This window comes from Schistocerca gregaria, chromosome 1 (genome assembly GCF_023897955.1).
Source record: "Schistocerca gregaria isolate iqSchGreg1 chromosome 1, iqSchGreg1.2, whole genome shotgun sequence".
Lineage (NCBI taxonomy): Eukaryota > Metazoa > Arthropoda > Insecta > Orthoptera > Acrididae > Schistocerca > Schistocerca gregaria.
The window spans coordinates 1,172,525,461-1,172,545,579 of NC_064920.1; positions in this window are offsets into that span (position 1 = coordinate 1,172,525,461).

Consider the following 20,119-nt stretch of genomic DNA (forward strand, 5'->3'; position numbering starts at 1 on the left):
CTCATGCGCCGACTATTACACCATGTTCAAACTCAGTGAAATCTTGCTAACCTGCCATTGTAGCAGCAGTAACGGATATAACAATTCCGCCAGACACTTGTTGTCTTATACAGGCGTGTCCGACCACTGCGCCTTATTCTGCCTGTTTACATATCTCTGTATTTGGATACGCATGCCTGTAGCAGTTTCTTCGGCGCCTTAGTGTACATTTCTCTCAACTATTGTGCCGCAGGTTGCAGCTAAGTTCCACACACCATTCTCTAGTTGTTTTACCATCAGATATTTGGAAGAAGACATTTTATATCCCATTTTCCATTAATGAAGTTCTCGGCTTAATAATGTTCAAGAATTTTGTGTGAACCTTGAACTTATATTTACAGATATATTTAGTTTTACCCTGGAGACAGGCAAATGTTTCACGGAAACGAATCTATAGATTGCCTGATCTAAGAATGAAAAACGTGCAATCGCCTTCTGATTGTCAGTCAACATTGTGACCGCAATACTTAACGTTTTACAGTGTGTCGTAACCAAGCGTGAGGCCACCATATAGACAGTGCAAATGTACTGTAATCTAACCCGAAACTATTGACAGAAACGCAAGCCGATTAGCCCTACGATAAATGCTTGAGGTGACATTTCGAAAATGGCAGTGATGGCTGCCCAGTTAAGATAGCTGCGACCATACAAGTGACATGGATATTGCGGCTGTGTCTACTTCAGTGGTGCCTGTGTCACTATATCCCTGAGTTCCTCGCCCACATCTCGCCGCGTTTCGAATCATACACAATCAACAGATGGGAAGGCCTCTTTTTATACAGCTATACTTACGTGAAACACTAGCAATTCTTTGCAGCCTTTGCGAGTTGGTCGTCTCATTACGTGGACTCTTGCAAGTGATACGAAGTACTGTATATACTAGACTCTGATATTAGAAATAAACGTACATGCTTTTCATTGCCCGTGAATTGACGCGGTGTTATGTTTTTGAGACAAAGATATTTCACATACGCTGACGAGTTAAAACATTATGACCACCGTCCACAGAAAGATTGCATGCAGTCTTGTGGAGTTGCTGCTACATAACGTGGCAAGGAAGTACATAAGCGGAGCTGAGACGAATGGGAAATCATTCCAGCTCCAAATGAGAAAAGCCACTGCTATAAGCGATTTTGGCAAAGGGCAGGTATAAGGAGCAAACATAAGTTTATTGAACACAGTTTCCACAAACATATTGTCCACAATGAAACAAAACAAAAGGATGGTTCTTCAATAAGTGAAGCAAAATTTATCCTAGTCCTTCAGTAAGTAATATGAAATAATAGATGGTTCGTAAATAACACAGCTACTTACTTCCATAATCACAAATTAAATAAATAAGCTCCGTGATACTTGAAAGAATTACACACGCTTCAGTGAACATAATCTTTAAGTCTTAAGAACTTTGCATTAAAACATATAATTAAATTCTGTAGTCACGTTCTATAATGGGCAGAGTCTTGGAGTCTTAACAACTCTAGGTTAAAACGGAAAAATAAGTTTCTCACTTTAGGTTTGAAACAAAAGTCAAATCCAAGCTTCACCCAAGAAGAATAAACGCTTAAAAGTTCTCACGGTGTACTTTGCTGAAGAATTATTGAGAGCCAAAAGTAATGAAATACATGCATCAAAAAAAGTATTGAATCACCTCGGTTCCGCGAGTTCCGGAACCTGTACAGAATATTGGAATAGAGATCAACATAAACATCAATTCCGCCCTTTTTATTGCTCATAAAAACCACACATTTCATGTTGTACCACCACACAGCGAGATCTTCAGAGGTGGTGGTCCTGACTGCTGTGAACACAGGTACCTCTAACACCCAGTACCACGTCCTCTTGCATTGATGCATGCGTGCATTCGTGGTATCATACTATCCACAAGATTATCAAGGCACTGTTGGTCCAGATTGACCCACTCCTCAACGGCGGTTCGCCGTAGATCCCTCAGAGTTGTTGGTGGGTCACGTCGTCCGTAAACAGCCCTTTTCAATCTATCCCAGGCATCTTCGATAGGTTTCATGTCTGGAGAACATGCTGGCCACTCTAGTCGAGCGATGTCGTTATCCTGAAGGAAGTAATACACAAGATGTGCACCATGGGGGCGCGAATGGTCGTCCATGAAGACGGATGCCCTGCCAATATGTTGCAGATATGGTTGCACTATCGGTAGAAGGATGGCATTCACGTACCGTACAGTCGTTACAGAGCCTTCCATGACCACCAGTGGCGTGCGTCGGCCCCACATAATGCCACCACAAAACAGCAGGGAACCTCGCGCCTGCTGCACTCGCTGGACAGGGTGTCTAAAGCGTTCAGCCTGACCGGATTACCTCCACGACTGTATGATTGAAGGCATAGGCGACAGTCGTCGGTGAAGAGAACATGATGCCAATCCTGGGTGGTCCATTCGGCATGTTGTTGGGCCTATCTGTACCGCGCTGCATGGTGTCGTGGTTGCAAAGATGGACCTCGCCATGGACGTCGGGAGTGAATTTGCCCATCATGCAGCCTATTGTGTACAGTTTGAGCCGTAAAACGACGTCCTGTGATTCCATGAAAAGCATTATTCAACATGGTGGCGTTTCTGTAAGGATTCGTCCGAGCCATAATCCATAGGTAGCGGTCATCCACTGCAGTAGAAGACCTTGGGCGGCCTGAGCGAGGCATGTCATCGACAGTTCCTGTCTCTCTGTATCTCCTCCATGTCCGAACAACATCGCTTTGGTTCACTCCGAGACGCCTTGACACTTCCCATGTTGAGAGCCCTTCCTGGCACGAAGAAACAATGCGGACGCAATCGAACTGCGGTAATGACCGTCTAGGCATGGTTGAACTACAGACAACACGAGCCGTGTACCTCCTTCCTGATGGAAAGACTGGAACTGATCGGTTGTCTGACCCCCTCCGTCGAATAGGCGCTGCTCATGCTTGGTTCTTTACATCTTTGCGTGGGCTTAGCAACGTTTCTGAACAGTCAAAGGGACTGTGTCTGTTATACAATATCCAAGGTCAACGACTATCTTCAGGAGTTCTGGAACCGGGGTGATGCAAAATTATTTTGATGTGTGTATATAGGACCAAAAAGGATAAAAATTTCCGTCTGACACTATCTATTCAGCCAAGCAAACAATAATACGATTGTACCAAATCTCAAAGAGCATGTCGCTGATCACTTTGAATCCTAGCTGACGAGCCGGGGTGGCCGAGCGGTTCTAGGCGCTACAGTCTGGAACCGTGCGATCGCTGCGGTCGCAGGTTCTAATCCTGCCTTGGGCATGGATGTGTGTAATGTCCTTAGATTAGTTAGGTTTAACTAGTTATAAGTTCTAGGGGACTAATGACCTTAGAAATTAAGTCCCAGAGTGCTCAGAGCCATTTGAATCCTAGCTGAGGAGGTGGCATGCTGTCCAGAAGCCGGTGGCGCAGTCCTTGGTGCAGCGTATTGGACATCTTCAGATTGCTGGCTAAGACCGAACTGCCTTCTGGAGACCATCCACTGGGCCAGATAGTAAATAGCCGTTCGTGGATGGATACCTGCGAGCCTATTTTCGGCACGTGACTTGGTGGATGCATGAAGAGGTGCAGTTTGTCAACGACCTCTGTCGGCGCCGTGTACGCCACCCAGTGCAGTGTTCTGAGCGCTACTGATACCCTCTGCTGTCCTGGCCGCTGTGTTCTGTTGTTGCAAAGTCCTGTGTCGTCTGAACTGTAGGGCTTGAGCTTGCTGCAGTCCGCGCTTTGTGCATGGTGTTGTCAGCACCTGACGTCTATGACGCCACCCCGCCCCAGTGTCTGCGGACAAGCAACTTGGAAATGGTGAAGCTGGTCGGCTGTTCATGTGCTACTGCTTTGGGCATCCACAGAAAGTGTTTAAAGGAGAGTGGAATCAAAGGTAGGGGACAAAGCGTTTCGTCACAGAATGTGGTGGTGGAAAGTTTGACTATGCAGTGAAGTAGGATAGGCGGCGATCTGTGGCAGACCTGACGACAACAGGTGCAGACAAAAGTGTTTCAGAGTACTCTGCTCAGTGGACACTGTTGAAATGGGGTCTCATCAGCAGATGATCTTTGTATGTTCCCATTTTGCACTAATGGCACCGTCAATTGCGATTGCAGTGGCCTCTGGGCCATCGACGATGGAACGTGGATCAGTGGACATGTAACATCAGGTCGGATGAATCAAGGTTCTTGTTACACCTGGTCAGTGCTCGTGTTCGGATATGCTGTCATCTAGGTGAACAGCCGTTCGAAACATGCAACATGCCATGGACACAGACTGGTGGCGTCAGTGCTACGTTATGGGAGACATTCACCTGAGCTTCCATAGGTGAAGGGACCATGACAGCTATGGACTACGTGAGCTTTACAGAATGAATTTTTCACTCTACCGCACAGTGTGAATTGACATGAAACTTCCTGGAAGATTTAAACTGTGTGCCTTTCGCAGGCAAGTGCTCTACCGCCTGAGCTATCAAAGCAACGACTCGTGACCCGTCCTCACAGCTTTGCTTCCGCCAGTGTCTCCTACGCTACCTTCCAAACTTTACAGAAGTTCTCCTTTCCACCTTGAGGGACCACCACTCCTGGAAGAAAGGATACAGCGGAGCCATGGCTGAGCCACAGCTGGAGGATGTTTCCCAAATCAATTTTTCGCTCTGCTTGTGCGCTGATATGAAACTTTCTGACAGATTAAAACTGTGTACCGAAGCGACACTCGAACTCAAGATCTTTGCCTTTCGTGGGCAAATGTTTTAAAGGCTGAACTACCCAAGGACGACTCAGCACCACGAGATGAGGTATTGGAGAAAGTAAAGCTGTGAGGAGGGATCTTCAGTCGCGCTTGGGTAGCCAAGTCAGAATTGCACTTGCCCGCGAAAGGCAAAAGTCCCGAGTTCGAGTCTCGGTCCGGAACACAGTTTTAATCTGTCAGGAAGTTTCATACATCAACATTATTGTGGACCACCTCATCCTTTCATGCTTGATGTCTTTCCCGTCCCGACGGCCATGACATATTGCAGTAGGAATCATTCCGAGTCTCATGTCCAGCGGCGGAGGTTCCACTCCTCCCTCAGGCATGAATGTGTGTTTGTTTGACCTTAGGATAGTTTAGGTTACGTAGTGTGTAAGCTTACGGACTGATGACCTTAGCAGTTAAGTCCCATAAGATTTCACACACACACACACACACATGGCCAGAATCGTATAACAGGGAACAAGGAAAACTAACATGACCTCAGAACCGTATGTACCTGTTTTGCGGGGCAGATGGTGTAGTTCCTACGTGGAAAGCAGTGCATGAAAATGACAGTTAGGTGCAACCCGTAGTACATCGTGCACTTCCAATGCACAAATTTTTATGGCGTTTCCATGCCACGATTACGCATAAAGAGTGTAACACTCATATCTACAGTCCTTACACGTTAACGGAATCTGAATATGGATTTCCAAACGGGTGCCACTTGCGTACTCGTAATGATGGTGATCTACATGACTACTCTGCAATTCACATTTAAGTGCTTGGCAGAGGGTTCATCGAACCACAATCATACTATCTCTCTACTATTCCACTCCCGAACAGCACACGGGAAAAAGTAACACCTAAACCTTTTTGTTCGAGCTCTGATTTCTCTTATTTTATTTTGATGATCATTCCTACCTATGTAGGTTGGGCTCAACAAAATATTTTCGCATTGGGAAGAGAAAGTTGGTGACTGAAATTTCGTAAAAAGATCTCGCCGCGACGAAAACGTCTATGCTGTAATGACTTCCATCCCAACTCGTGTATCATATCTGCCACACTCTCTCCCCTATAAAGTGACAATACAAAACGAGCTGCCCTTTTTGCACCCTTTCGATGTCCTCCGTCAATCCCACCTGGTAAGGATCCCACACCGCGCAGCAATATTCTAACAGAGGACGAACGAGTGTAGTGTAAGCTGTCTCTTTAGTGTCCTGCCAATGAAACGCAACCTTTGGCTCGCCTTCCCGACAATATTATCTATGTGGTCCTTCCAACTGAAGTTGTTCGTAATTTTAACACCCAGGTACTTAGTTGAATTGACAGCCTTGAGAATTGTACTATTTATCGAGTAATCGAATTCCAACGGATTTCTTTTGGAACTCATGTGGATCATCTCACACTTTTCGATATTTAGCGTCAACTGCCACGTGACACACCATACAGCAATCTTTTCTAAATCGCTTTGCAACTGATACTGGTCTTCGGATGACCTTACTAGACGGTAAATTACAGCATCATCTGCGAACAGTCTAAGAGAACTGCTCAGATTGTCACCCAGGTCATTTATATAGATCAGGAACAGCATAGGTCCCAGGACGCTTCCCTGGGGAACACCTGCTATCACTTCAGTTTTACTCGATGATTTGCCGTCTATTACTACGAACTGCGACCTTCCTGACAGGAAATCACGAATCCAGTCGCACAACTGAGACGATACCCCATAGGTCCGCAGCTTGATTAGAAGTCGCTTGTGAGGAACGGTGTCGAAAGCTTTCCGGAAATCTAGAAATACGGAATCAACTTGAGATAGCGGCCATTACTTCGTGCGAATAAAGAGCTAGCTGCGTTGCACAAGAGCGATGCTTTCTGAAGCCATGCTGATTACGTGTCAATAGATCGTTCCCTTCGAGGTCATTCATAATGTTTGAATACAGTATATGCTCCAAAACCCTACTGCAAACCGACGTCAATGATGCGGTGGCATAGCCGTAGGGTTTCTTCCCTCACTGCTGTTACTAATTCTAGTGGCTGGAGTAAGTCGATTTGGATTATCCGCTGTGCTTCCACGAATTGATTCGGCGCTGGCAGTGTTGGTGTTAATTCCCGCGAACGGCTTGTAACAAGGCTTCCTGTAGTTCCGTGGTCTCAATGCGTGCATCAGTGATGCTGTCGGCATAACCGCGGAGTAATTTTGCAAGCCATTAATGTATGTTATCCACACTGTCGCTAAGTATGTCCAGGACATTATTAGGCGTATCGGCTGCTGCCTGACTGTGGGGCATTAAAGTGGCGACGAAAGCGTGAGCTGTTCGGTATTTTTTACATCTTTCTGACACTGGCAAGCTGGGTAGTGTGCAACTCTACTGTTTGCTATTCCCATTTACACCTGCTTGTACCTGCTGTAACACTTTCTTAATGTTTTGTACGTATTCTGTGTCGTTCGTTCCGAAAACTATTTTCAAAATTCGACCACCTGCGTCCAACTGTCCTCTTTTTCATCACAGTCACGCAGCTAACACCGTAATCTGACGTAGCTGTGCCTGTAGTCGTGCAAAGGCAGCCACAGCACCCAATACCCCTCACCCTGCCCTTCCTGTATATTGCTGAACCTTGCTTGGCTGTGTACAAGCGGTTCCAGGCGCTTCAGTCCGGAACTGCGCTGCTGCTACCGTCGGAAGTTCGAATCCTGCCTCGGGCTTGGATGTGTGTGGTGTCCTTAGGTTAGTTAGGTTTAAGTAGTTCTACGTTCTAGGAGACTGATGACCTCAGACGTTAAGTCCCATAGTGCTTAAAGTCAGTTGAACCATTTTTGGTTATTTATCATGAGCTGTAATTTGTCTAACGTGTCTTCCAATGTACTCGGACCTAAAAATTTAGATCTTTATTCCCCATACATTCCAGTTTAATGTTAAAGCCCACTGATGATTTGAGATAATCGCGTCCGTTTGTCGGGTAAACATGACAATACGAGTTGGAGGACCGACGTATGGATTTCCCTATCCCTGGAATAGGCTTATGACGAGGCTTCTCGTGTTTCTTTTCCCTTTCGTCCCGAGCCCTGTGTTTGGTGCTGGAAAGGCTTCTTTTCGTCCAGGGAAGAGGAAATCCTGTTCTTAGTTCATTACTCTTGCTCATATCTAAGTGTTGGTGATGGGTTTGAGTAACTACAGAACAACCTCTCTTTTATTTGCCTAACCTTTCCCATCTTTCCTTTTTTCCCAAACTCCCCTCTTCCGGAGATGGAGGCAGCACCTGTACGGTTCTCTTAAAAGGACGAAACCGACTGAGGCGAACTATTGTGGAGCGAGATGGAAGCTGCAGCTTCACGTTAACGGGCGACGTCATTTCTATCACCCAATAGGGGCCCTGATAACGTGTAACAGACTTCTTAGCCTTCCCTTTGGTTCAAATGGCTCTGAGCACTATGGGACTTAATATTCGAGGTCATCAGTCCCCTAGAACTTGGAGCTACTTAAACCTAACTAACCTAAGGACATCACACACAGCCATGCCCGAGGCAGGACTCGAACCTGCGAAAGTAGCAGCAGCGCGGTTCCGGACTGAAGCGCATGGAACCGCTCCGTCACAGCGGGCGGCTCATCCTAACCCAATGACCTGTGTGATACTTGGTCAACTGCATGCTGCAGGCGACTGGTGTTGAGTGGTGCGATGCTGTACCAGAACAAGTTTACACAAACTACTTTATTTAAACAAATTCACAAGTGCACAACATACTGATGTAAATAAATAAGGGCAGCTGGTGGCAGAACAAGAGAATAAACAATGCCACGAACAAAGCAGCAACTGCTCACGATATTTACTGTAGCCACTTACAGAAAGCAATTAGTGGCAGAATTTAATAAATTGATCCAATTAATTAAATAACGACGAACCATAGGTCTACTGTCAGAAAGCAACTGGTGACAGAACTTAATAAAATGATCCAGTGAATTAAACAGCAACTGTCCACCAGATTTATTGTTATAACTTACGGAAATGAGCTGCTAAGGGACCGATTGTCCACACAAGATATAACAAGGAACAGTAAATAAAATTTAAATACTACGTAACCGGAGAGGCTCAAACTGCATGCGGCTTTGCTGTTTGAACTGGGCTAGCACTTAACACGGCCCGACTTCGGCTAGGGACTCCACTCATACTGCAAGCAGACCTGACGTACAGTAAGTAGTAGACGCTAATGACAAATTTCTTAGTAACCAGGGCGGACAGCACACAGACGGACATATCACATAACGACATAACAGTAGTAAAAACAAAATGCCAGAATGCTCATCGTAGTTTTTGAGGATCGATGAGGAAATCAGCGACGGCCCCAAATAACCGAGACTGGTAGCCAGCGGGTGCTTCTACGTACAGCTGTAGTTCAGGGATCAACAGGCCTTGATCCCCACACAAACCGACAGGCAGGTAGAAAATCAGCCTCCGCAGCTGAATATTCAAATGCCGAGCACAGGTCAAGCCCATGGGACCGATGACATTGCTGTTTGGTCCCCTCCTCCCAACCAACGAACCAACCAACCAAGTCAAGGCGCAACCGTCACGTTCTACATCTGCATCTACATCTACATCCATACTCCGCAAGCCATCCGACGGTGTGTGGCGGAGGGTACCCTGAGTACCTCTATCGGTTCTCCCTTCTATTCCAGTCTCGTATTGTACGTGGAAAGAAGGATTGTCGGTATGCTTCTGTGTGGGCTCTAATCTCTCTGATTTTATCCTCATGGTCTCTCCGCGAGACATACGTAGGAGGGAGCAATATACTGCTTGACCCTTCGGTGAAGGTATGTTCTCGAAACTTTAACAAAAGCCCGTACCGAGCTACTGAGCGTCTCTCCTGCAGAGTCTTCCACTGGAGTTTATCTATCATCTCCGTAACGCTTTCGCGATTACTAAATGATCCTGTAACGAAGCGCGCTGCTCTCCGTTGGATCTTCTCTATTTCTCCTATCAACCCTATCTGGTGCGGATCCCACACTGCTGAGCAGTATTCAAGCAGTGGGCGAACAAGCGTACTGTAACCTACTTCCTTTGTTGTCGGATTGCATTTCCTTGGAACAACATTTACTACGGGGCGATATTCACTGGCCAAACAGAAACAGCCAGCATATCGGAACAGTACAGACTAGCGTTTGAAGCATAGCAGCTGCTCAAACCTGCTGCCGGACCCGTATACTGCCTTTGCTCGTAGCTCAATGCCTGCCCGGAACTGACTGAGCACGCTGACCACAGCAGCTGGTCTTAAATCGTGTGTCACAACACGCGACCTTCCCTCTGGTGGTGGCGCAAAAAGGATGGGGCCCCTCCACGCCCACACCTACGTGGTGACCAAACCAAAAGTTCTACTGTCACCTCCGTAAACATGTTAGTTTTTTGAATCAGGCGTCACAGGATGCGGGCTGTGATGTTGTCCATGCGTCTGGGTAAGATTGCTCATTAACATGGTCCATCAGGAGATAGAAGTGGTCGAAAACGATTGAAGGGTAGAGGTTTGTGAGTGCAGAGGAAAAAAAGTGCCAAGGCAAGAGCCAAGGGAAAAAAACCTCTGCGACAGTAGGACGGGTAGTAAGGGCAGTAGCGGCTTGCTATCTGCGACAGTGCATGCAAGGTGTGGTTGTGTTAGTTCGAGGTATCGTGCATCGTTACCTTTGTCGTTGTTGGAGCTTGTTGCGGGGCTTGCTGCAGTTCAAGGTCGTTGTAGATTAGTGGGCGATCGGTCATAGATCGGCTCACAGACGGTGTAGGGGTGTGTGTGGCTGGTTTGCGTGCTGTGTACAGTACGGTTTCCTGTGGTTGCCTGATTTTCGGCTGGTCGCGCATCTGGGTTCCCAGTAATAACTGTGTTGCAGGGGCTCGCCAGTACTGTCGTGTTAGCGTTCTGTGGACCATAGATGTTTAGTTCCTAGCCAGTAATGTCTTTGGTCTGTTATGCTTCCATCTATGGTTGTGGTCGTAGTTACCCAGAGAAAGAATAAACGGGTTGCGCGAGTGTCTCGTGTTATTGTACAGTCGTGTGGAGAGTTTTTGGAATACCTGCAAGATGGTATCTAGCCGGTATTCCCGGTGAAGGTCCGCGATGCGTGTGTAGCGCGGAGCGTTGCTTATGATACTGAGTACTTTGTTCTGTATGAGCTGCAGACGGCGCAGGCGAGTTGGCGCAGCGTATCCCCAGACAGGGGCTGCGTACGTCATCAGGGGTCTAATAAGTGTCATGTACATGGACCTAGGTGGTGGATCTACCCCTCGTTCCACTGTCACAACCATCGGTGCTGCCAACCTGAAGCGCCAATCGATAGAGCGAAAAAAAAAAACCTGGCATAGCACACTAACACTGCCTTCTTATTATGGGTTCTGTATTGTCGTTCCATATCTGTGGCGTTCAGGCCGGCCGCGGTGGCCGAGCGGCTCTAGGCGCTTCAGGTTCAGCCGCTTAATTGGAAAGGGTTTCCGAATCCTTCGCATCAGCAGGCATCATTACTTCGCGAAGTAAGAACTGTGTATGTGTTACGTGAAGGTGACTGCAATAGGTGTGTGTGTTGGAAACGATGGGAGAAGGGAGAGGATAAAATGCGGTGCCAGCACATGTCTGCTCCTCTCGAAAAACACCAACGGTGCGGCCGAGTTTAACGTCCCATCGGACGAACGAATCACCATCAACAGTCACACGCCCTCGCTTCACGAGACACTGCGGAGAGGTTTGTAATTTAGCCCGGGATATCGGTGCAGAGATTGATGATTGGGAGGTTTTAGACCACCACCTCTACACCCCTAGCGGCCAAATGCTGGCAGAGAAAATTTCGGCCACCAAGATTCGAACCGGCTTACCTCCGAGTCGAGCGCCGGAGCACAGGCCTGCGTTAGCGACCTCTTCTACGGAGGCAGGTCCTTCAGTGACCGACGAATACAGTTCTTCATGTATACTGATCTGCGTCTTCAGAATGAGATTTTCACTCTGCAGCGAAGTGTGCGCTGATATGAAACTCCCTGGCAGATTAAAACTGTGTGCCGGACCGAGACTCGAACTCGGGACCCTTGCCTTGCGCGGGCAAGTGCTCTACCAACTGACCTACCCAAGCACGACTCATGCCCCGTCTTCACAGCTTTACTTCTGCCAGTATCTCGTCTCCTATCTTCCAAACTTTACAGAAGCTCTCCTGCGAACCATGCAGGACTAGCACTCCTGAAAGGAAGGATATTGCGGAGACATGGCTTAGCCACAGCCTGGGGGATGCTGTGTAAGGACGGGGCGTGAGTCGTGCTTGGGTAGCTCAGTTGGTAGAGCACTTGCCTTCGAAAGGCAAAGGTTCCGAGTTCGAGTCACGGTCCGGCACACAGTTTTAATCTGCCAGGAAGCTTGATCTGCGTCTTGTCTGAGGGTTACTCACCAATAACTTTGAGCTACCCTACCCTGCGACCAGAGTGTCCTACTAAAAATCGAAATAAGCACCTGCTGCAATATCTGATTTCGTAATTTTCCTCGGATGTTCCGTCAGTCATTTCATAAAGTAATAACTGCTGTACTTTTCCATGTGTCTACTTACTGGGATTCTGTCATCAAATGAGCCGTCAAAATCAGAATGTATAACACAGCTGTAACCAGCACAGCGGCTACGTCCTTAGACGTGCACGGAAACGGGTGCTTGACGCCGAAAGACACCAGGGAAAGTGAGTCTTCCACCACCTAACGAAATCAACATCGCCACCAACGTTCTCGAGACACAGGCATCGACGTAATCTCTGGTATCATATGGAACTGTGTAATGGTACTTCAATTACGTAACCATTGCGGCACCTCACCTCAACCTCTCGATACCAACAATATTCTACTGTGTTTCTGTAAAGTAGTTAACATATTTCTGAGACAACATTGAAATTTGATTTCATTAATGTAGAGGTATTTCGATATGTATATATTGCAATGACATTATTCTTATGTGTATTCTTTCTTTTTTCACTAGGATCTTTGACGTACTTGTAATGATTTTTGGGCGCGTAAGCGGTTTTTAGAGAGTCAAGTCTTGGTCGTCATGTTGAAAAGACGCAAATTGTGGTCAGTTTATGAAATGTGAACTTCAACAGTGAGGAAGACATTAAAAAAAAAAAAAATTGGCTCAAATGGCTTTGAGGACTATGCGACTTAGCTTCTGAGGTCATCAGTCGCCTAGAACTTAGAACTAATTAAACCTAACTAATCTAAGGACATCACACACATCCTTTCCCGAGACAGGATTCGAACCTGCGACCTTAGCGGTCGCACGGTTCCACACTGTAGCGCCTAGAAACGCACGGCCACTCCGGTCGGCAGATATTTTCAAGTATGTTTTATATTGTGAAGTGATGTTGCAACAAAAGTAATAAAAAAGAAGTCTAACTTAAATTCGGAGTGCTGATTACTTTTTTACATCACCATTGTCCTAACTTGCAAAAGTTTAATCTTCAAGAATGGTTTGTGAAGCACATCTATGAAACTTTTGAATAACACCTAGTTCTCTTTGCATCAGAGCTTGGAATCATCACTACCTAGATTTTCGACGATTGAGCCATGAGTTCACAACGAGAGCAGCGTGGGAAACACAAAAATATAAGTGCCTAGTTTATCCATTGTTTCATGAAATGATTTTGTTAACTGTGCTCTAATGACACCTGCCACATTATATAACTTTGTTGTTGCCCGAAAATGCAATATTTAGTAGCGTGAGCAACACTACAATCATAATTAATTTTTTACCTTTGTTGTGGTAGGGTTGTTAGAAGTGCTATGAGAGTGACGTCACCATGACACGATTGGAGCAACGTAAGTATCGATCGGCCTAGTGAAATATCTCCCGACGAAGCAGGAAGTCGTGGAAAGCCTGAACAAAAAACAAAATGTCCAGACACTCTGTGACCAAAATGGTACTGAAACAGAGGATGACAGATTAAAGGCCGAAATACTAAATGTCTTTTTCCATAGCTGTTTCACAGAGGAAGACTGCACTGTAGTTCCTTCTCTAGATTGTCGCATAGATGACAAAATGGTAGACATCGAAATAGACGACAGAGGGATAGAGAAACAATTAAAATGACTCAGAAGAGGAAAGGCCGCTGGACCTGATGGGATACCAGTTCGATTTTACACAGAGTACGCGAAGGAACTTGCCCCCCTTCTTGCAGCGGTGTACCGTAGGTCTCTAGAAGAGCGTAGCGTTCCAAAGGATTGGAAAAGGGCACAGGTCATCCCAGTTTTCAAGAACGGACGTCGAACAGATGTGCAAAACTATAGACCTATATCACTAACGTCGATCAGTTGTAGAATTTTGGAACACGTATTATGTTCGAGTATAATGACTTTTCTGGAGATTAGAAATCTACTCTGTAGGAATCAGCATGGGTTTTGAAAAAGACGGTCGTGTGAAACACAGCTCGCGCGTTACGTAGATGATAGATAAACTCCAGTGGAAGACTCTGCAGGAGAGACGCTCAGTAGCTCGGTACGGGCTTTTGTTAAAGTTTCGAGAACATACCTTCACCGAAGAGTCAAGCAGTATATTGCTCTCTCCTACGTATGTCTCGCGAAGAGACCATGAGGATAAAACCAGTGAGATAAGAGCCCACACAGAAGCATACCGACAATCCTTCTTTCCACGAACAATACGAGACAGGAATAGGAGGGAGAACCGATAGAGGTACTCAAGGTACACTCCGCCACACACCGTCAGGTGGTTACGGAGTGTGGATGTAGATGTAGAAACTGAATATAAACCCGACGCTACAAGTGGCCCGTGACGCATTTATTCCCGAATGTAGCCGTGATAAACTACGTTCGCACAGTGATTAAGTTATTTGAGATTCCACAAAAGTGGAGTTCTAACGGAAGAGCGGAGCGTGGCAGGTGAGTTACTTGACATCGGGCCGGTGTTCCAGGACAGCGCGCCTTTGTCGCGGCCGGAGGGAGCCACTCGTAGCGAGAGGTTCGCGGCGGCCCGGCGGGCCGTCCGACGGCCGCGATGCTCAATTTGTTGACGGCCGCTGCAAACAATGCGACGCGGAGGCGAGCGGAGCGGCCGGGGGCAGACAGCGGCAGGCGGGGCTCCTCCGCCCCGCGCCGCCCCCGCACCGCCACATCGACCCCAGTAGCGCCGCGCCGTGCCGCGCCGCGCCGCGCCGCACCGCCAAGTGTGATTAGGTCGATGTACCGCCGCCGGCGGCCGACTTGGCCGCGTATTGATCCCGCTGCTTACGGCCGCCCGGATCACTCGGTTCGCTTTGTCTCCATTGCATGGCCGCCCTTCGCTTTTTTTTCCTCCCGCCCCTCCCCTCCCCATCGCCCACACGCCCCGACACTGTGGGGGTAGCAGGGGGAGGGGGGATTAAATCACCGAGGGCGGAAGGGGGCGGGCGGAGTGATTCGCAAAGGGGGCGGATGGAAATCAGTAACGCGGCCTAAGAATAGCTTCTGCGGGCTCCCCGGGAGGGTGCCCTCAACAAGTTAGATAATGAAACGCAGGCCGCGCCGAATCAATCCCTTTCATTAGCGACCCGGCCCAGACCCCACCGCGCGCTGCATTACACTGCTTAGCGGGCGGTGCGAAGCGATATTACCTAAACCGAAATCATCCTGTTACTTCATTACCGCGTCCTCGCCGGGATCAAGTAGTTGCGCGTCAATATTTGATGGAAGAGCGCAGCGGCGGTGCGATGTTGCGCCACTGTGCAAATGGCAGCAATGGGGGCTCGGCGAACGCTAGTTTGACTGCTTAAATGGATATAACTCCATTGTGGACACTGTTGTGATCGACTCATATGCTGACTCTGCTAGGAGAGGAGTTGAGATCACATTATCTCCTGGCATTCCCATCGACATCATCTACAGGTATTAGACATGAGTCACTTCTTCGCAACGTTTGTATCCATACCTTCTTTTCGGGCTGCAGCCAGGATTCTGTTGGGTCCTCTTTATCTCTCATTCCATTTACATGTTGTCACCTATGCCTGAATGCGGCTATTTCCTCGTTAATAACCAGTGAGACATTCAACGTTTTAACTTTTAAAAAAGGGTTCAGATAGCTCTGAGCACTATGGGACTTAACTTCTGAGGTCATCAGTCCCCTAGAACTTAGAACTACTTAAACCTAACTAACCTAAGAACATCACACACATCCATGCCCGAGGCAGGATTCGAACCTGCGACCGTAGCGGTCGCGCGGTTCCAGACTGAAGGTCCTAGAACCGCTCGGCCACCCCGGCTGGTGCTTAACTTTTAATTCAATCTCGTCTTGTACAGCCCTTTCCTCTAGCGACGGGAAAAAAGCGACCAGTTAAAGCCTTAAGAAACAGGTATTTTTCCGTATTTGTTTGCTCTTGGTTACAACAGGCGCTTTTTTTATTTTTTACTAAAAACCGAGCAAAAAACCGAAATATCAGTTAACCATAGCTGCAGTGCTACAACTTTTCATTTTCAAATAAACCTTTTTTTTTAAAAAAAAGGGAGTAATTTTGGTTACGAAAAATGGTTCAAATGACTCTAAGCACTATGGAACTTATACATCTGAGGTCCATCAGTCTCCTACAACTTAGAACTACTTAAAACTAACTAATCTAAGGACATCACACAGATCTATGCCGGAGGTAGGATTCGAACCTGAGATCGTAGCGGTCGCGCGGCTCCAGACTGAAGCGCCTAGAACCGCTCCGGCCACACCGGTCGGCTTTAGGTTAGGAAAATTTGGAACGGTTTGAAATATTGCGTTATTACGGTAAATGGGAAAGCGATCAGTGCTATTTTAATCACACTACCTAAAGAAGAAGCAACAAATACACTGAAGCGCCAAAGAGACTGCTACAAGCATACGGATTCAAATACAGAGATATGTAAACAGGCAGAACACGATAATGTGGCCTGAAACTCCGGTATAAGAGAACAAGTGTGTGGTCCAGTTGTCAGACCGGTTACTGCTGCTACAATGGCAGGTTATCAAGATTGAAGTGAGTTTGACCGTGGTGTTATAGTCGGCGCATGACCGATGGAACAGAGCATCTCCGAGGTAGCGATGAAGTGGGGATTTTTCCGAAAGACCATTTCACGAGTGTATCGTGGATATCGGGAATCCGGTTAAACATTGAATCTAAGACGTCTCTGGGGCCGGAAAAAGATCCTGCAAGAACAGGACCAACGACGACTGAAGAGAATCGTTCAACGGGACAGAAGTGCAGCCCTTCCGCAGATATCTGCAGATTTCAGTGCTGCGCCATCAGCAAGTGTCAGCGTGCGAACCATTCTACGAAACATCACTGATATGGGCTTTGAGAGCAGTAGGCTCACTTGTGCGTCCTTGATGACTGCAAAACACGAAGCTTTACGCCTCGATTGAGCCCGTCATCACCGACATTGGACTGCTGATGACTCGTAACATGTTGCCTGGTCGGACGAGTCTCGTTTCAAATTTTAGCGAGCGGATGGACGTGTATGGACACAGCCTCATGAATCCATAGACTATGCATACCAACAGGCGACTGTTCAAGCTGGTGGAGGCTTTGTAATGGTGTGGGGTATGCAGTTGGAGTGATATGAGACTCCTGATACCTCTAGATACGACTCTGACAGGTAACACGTACGTAATCATCCTGTCTGATGACCTGCATCCATTCATGTCCACTGTGCATACGGACGGACTTGGGCAATTCCAGCAGGACAATTTGAAACCTCACATGTCCAGAATTACTACAGAGTGGCTCCAGGAACGCTCTTCTGAGTTTAAACACTTCCGCTGGCCACCAAACGCACCAAACATGTGCGTGATTGAGCACATCTGGGATGCCTTGCAACGTGCTGTTTGGAAGAGATCTCCACCCCCTCGCACTCTTATGGATTCATGGACATCCCTTCGGGATTCATAGTGCCGTTTCCCTCCAGCAGTACTTCAGACGTTAGTCGAGTCCATGCCACAGCCGCGTTGCGGCACTTGTGTGTTCAAATGGTTCAAATGGCTCTGTGCACTATGGGACTTAACTTCTGAGGTGATCAGTCCTCTAGAACTTAGAACTACTTAAACCTAACTAACCTAAGGACATCACACACATCCATGCCCATGCTGAACACTGTCTAGAACTAGATCATGCCATGAAGTATGAGGATACCATGATTCTAGCACAAACACCCAGATTTTGGGCGGGGTCAGGGATTTTCTCTGCCTCGTGATGGCTGGGTGTTGTGTGTTGTCCTTAGGTTAGTTAGGTTTAAGTAGTTCTAAGTTCTAGGGGACTGATGACCATAGATGTTAAGTCCCATAGTGCTCAGAGCCATTTTTGAACCAGATTTTGGGACAGCGTTATAAGAGAATCGATAGAAATAAAAATGGCTGACGATCTTATGAACTGTGACACAGGGTACCAGATAAGCAGAGCCTGGGATTTGGCTCTGTAATTATTAAAGGAGCAACGGGGCCAGCTGCAACACTACACAAACAGAAATACCAGAGACATGGAGATAGAAAACGAGCCCCTGTCGGACTGCCAGGCGCACCAGACCGAAGATGAAACCCCCAGGAGCGGGTTTGGTGGGCGCGGACCGCAGGGGGAACACCTAGAACCGCAGCGGACGGAAAACGGAGCAGCAACGCTCCAGCAGGTCGCAGGGAATGGGCGCGGACCACAGAGGAAGCGCCTGCAGCCGTTGGTGGGGGGGGGGGGGGGGGGAAGGCCATAGGCATAAATACTGGACCAGGTCCACTCGGGCCTCCACTCCCGCAAAGCCCTCCTCAATGACTGCCTCGACAGAAACGACATTGACATCCTTGGACTAGCTGAGACTTGGACCCGACCCAAAGACAACATGAGAATAAATCGCGACTACGACTGCTTCGCTAAACACCGACCTGACGGAAGAGGCGGAGTAGCCATATATACAAAAACAGCCCTGGCCACCCAAGAAGTTCCACTCCCACCTCAATTCCAACATTTAGAAGCAATCATGATATCAGTTCCCCGCCCCAGACGCAGACGCCTCATAATAGCCTGCCTATACATCCCACCCAACACTGCACTTCCTAGATCCTTCCTCCGCTATCTTACAACCTTCAAGGAATACTTTCTACTAACCGACCTTAACGCAAGACATGAACTACTTGGAGACATCACACATAATCACAATGGAACCGATCTACTTGACTTCCTCACCACCGAAAACATGACACGCATCCCAATCAATACCTTCACCTTCATAGGCCACAATGGCAGCTCCCTCCCTGATCACATCCTACACAGCCCCTCCCTCTCCGACACCATCACCCACTACTCAGTAGGCGACACCCTTACTAGCCCCCACCTACCCATCCTTTTCAGCACCTCTGCCATCAATCCTCCCCCTCAAACTCCCACGTCCCGGACGATAAAACTCTACAACAGAGCCGACTGGACAAAATACAGAGAAACCATAAACAACAACCTACTTGCCCCACTCACGATCACTGACACCGAAGACCTTAACCATATCAACGACAGAATAATAGACACAATCAAGACAGCCATTGACTTAGCCATCCCCACCAAAACCATCCCCTTCTTCAAACCTCACCTACCTCCCGAGATCCTCAGACTTATTCGAGAAAAAAGAAAACTCTACCGCGAGATCAACAGAGACCGAAACCCCGACCTTAAAACACTTTGGAACAGACTGAACAACGAAATCAAACGCCTCACCTCAGAACACAGACAAAAACAATGGGACGAAACCTGCTCCAAACTGGACTACAGACAAGGACGTAAATTCTGGAAGAAATTCAAGACACTCTCAGGCCAAAACACAGACAGAACCTACAAACTAGACATAGATAACTCCCATACAACTGACCCACTCCAAATTGCAGAGGCTTTCAAAACTGCCCTAGAAGAAACCCACCGATTTCCACAGGACCCCCTCTTCAACAACACCTTCCACCAAACAGTCGCTACAGAGCTTCCCCTACTACTTGTCTCCCCCACAGCCCCTACAGAGGAAGACACGCAATTGCAAAGGGAAATAACAGAAAAAGAAGTAGAAAATGCCATCTTCTCGGGCAGAAACTCAGCCCCCGGCGAAAATGGCATACAGCGCCTTCACCTTCGAAACTGCCCCCTCAACACAATCATCCCCCTTCTCACTCTCCTCTTCAACTTCTGCCTCACCCACAACACCATCCCCACAGCATGGAAATCCGCCAAAATCATCATGATCCCCAAACGAGGCAAACCAAAAGCAGATCCCAAATCCTACCGCCCCATATCCCTTCTTGATGTCCTGCGCAAGACCTTCGAGAGAATAGTCACAGACAGACTGACTCACTACACTGACAAACTACAACTC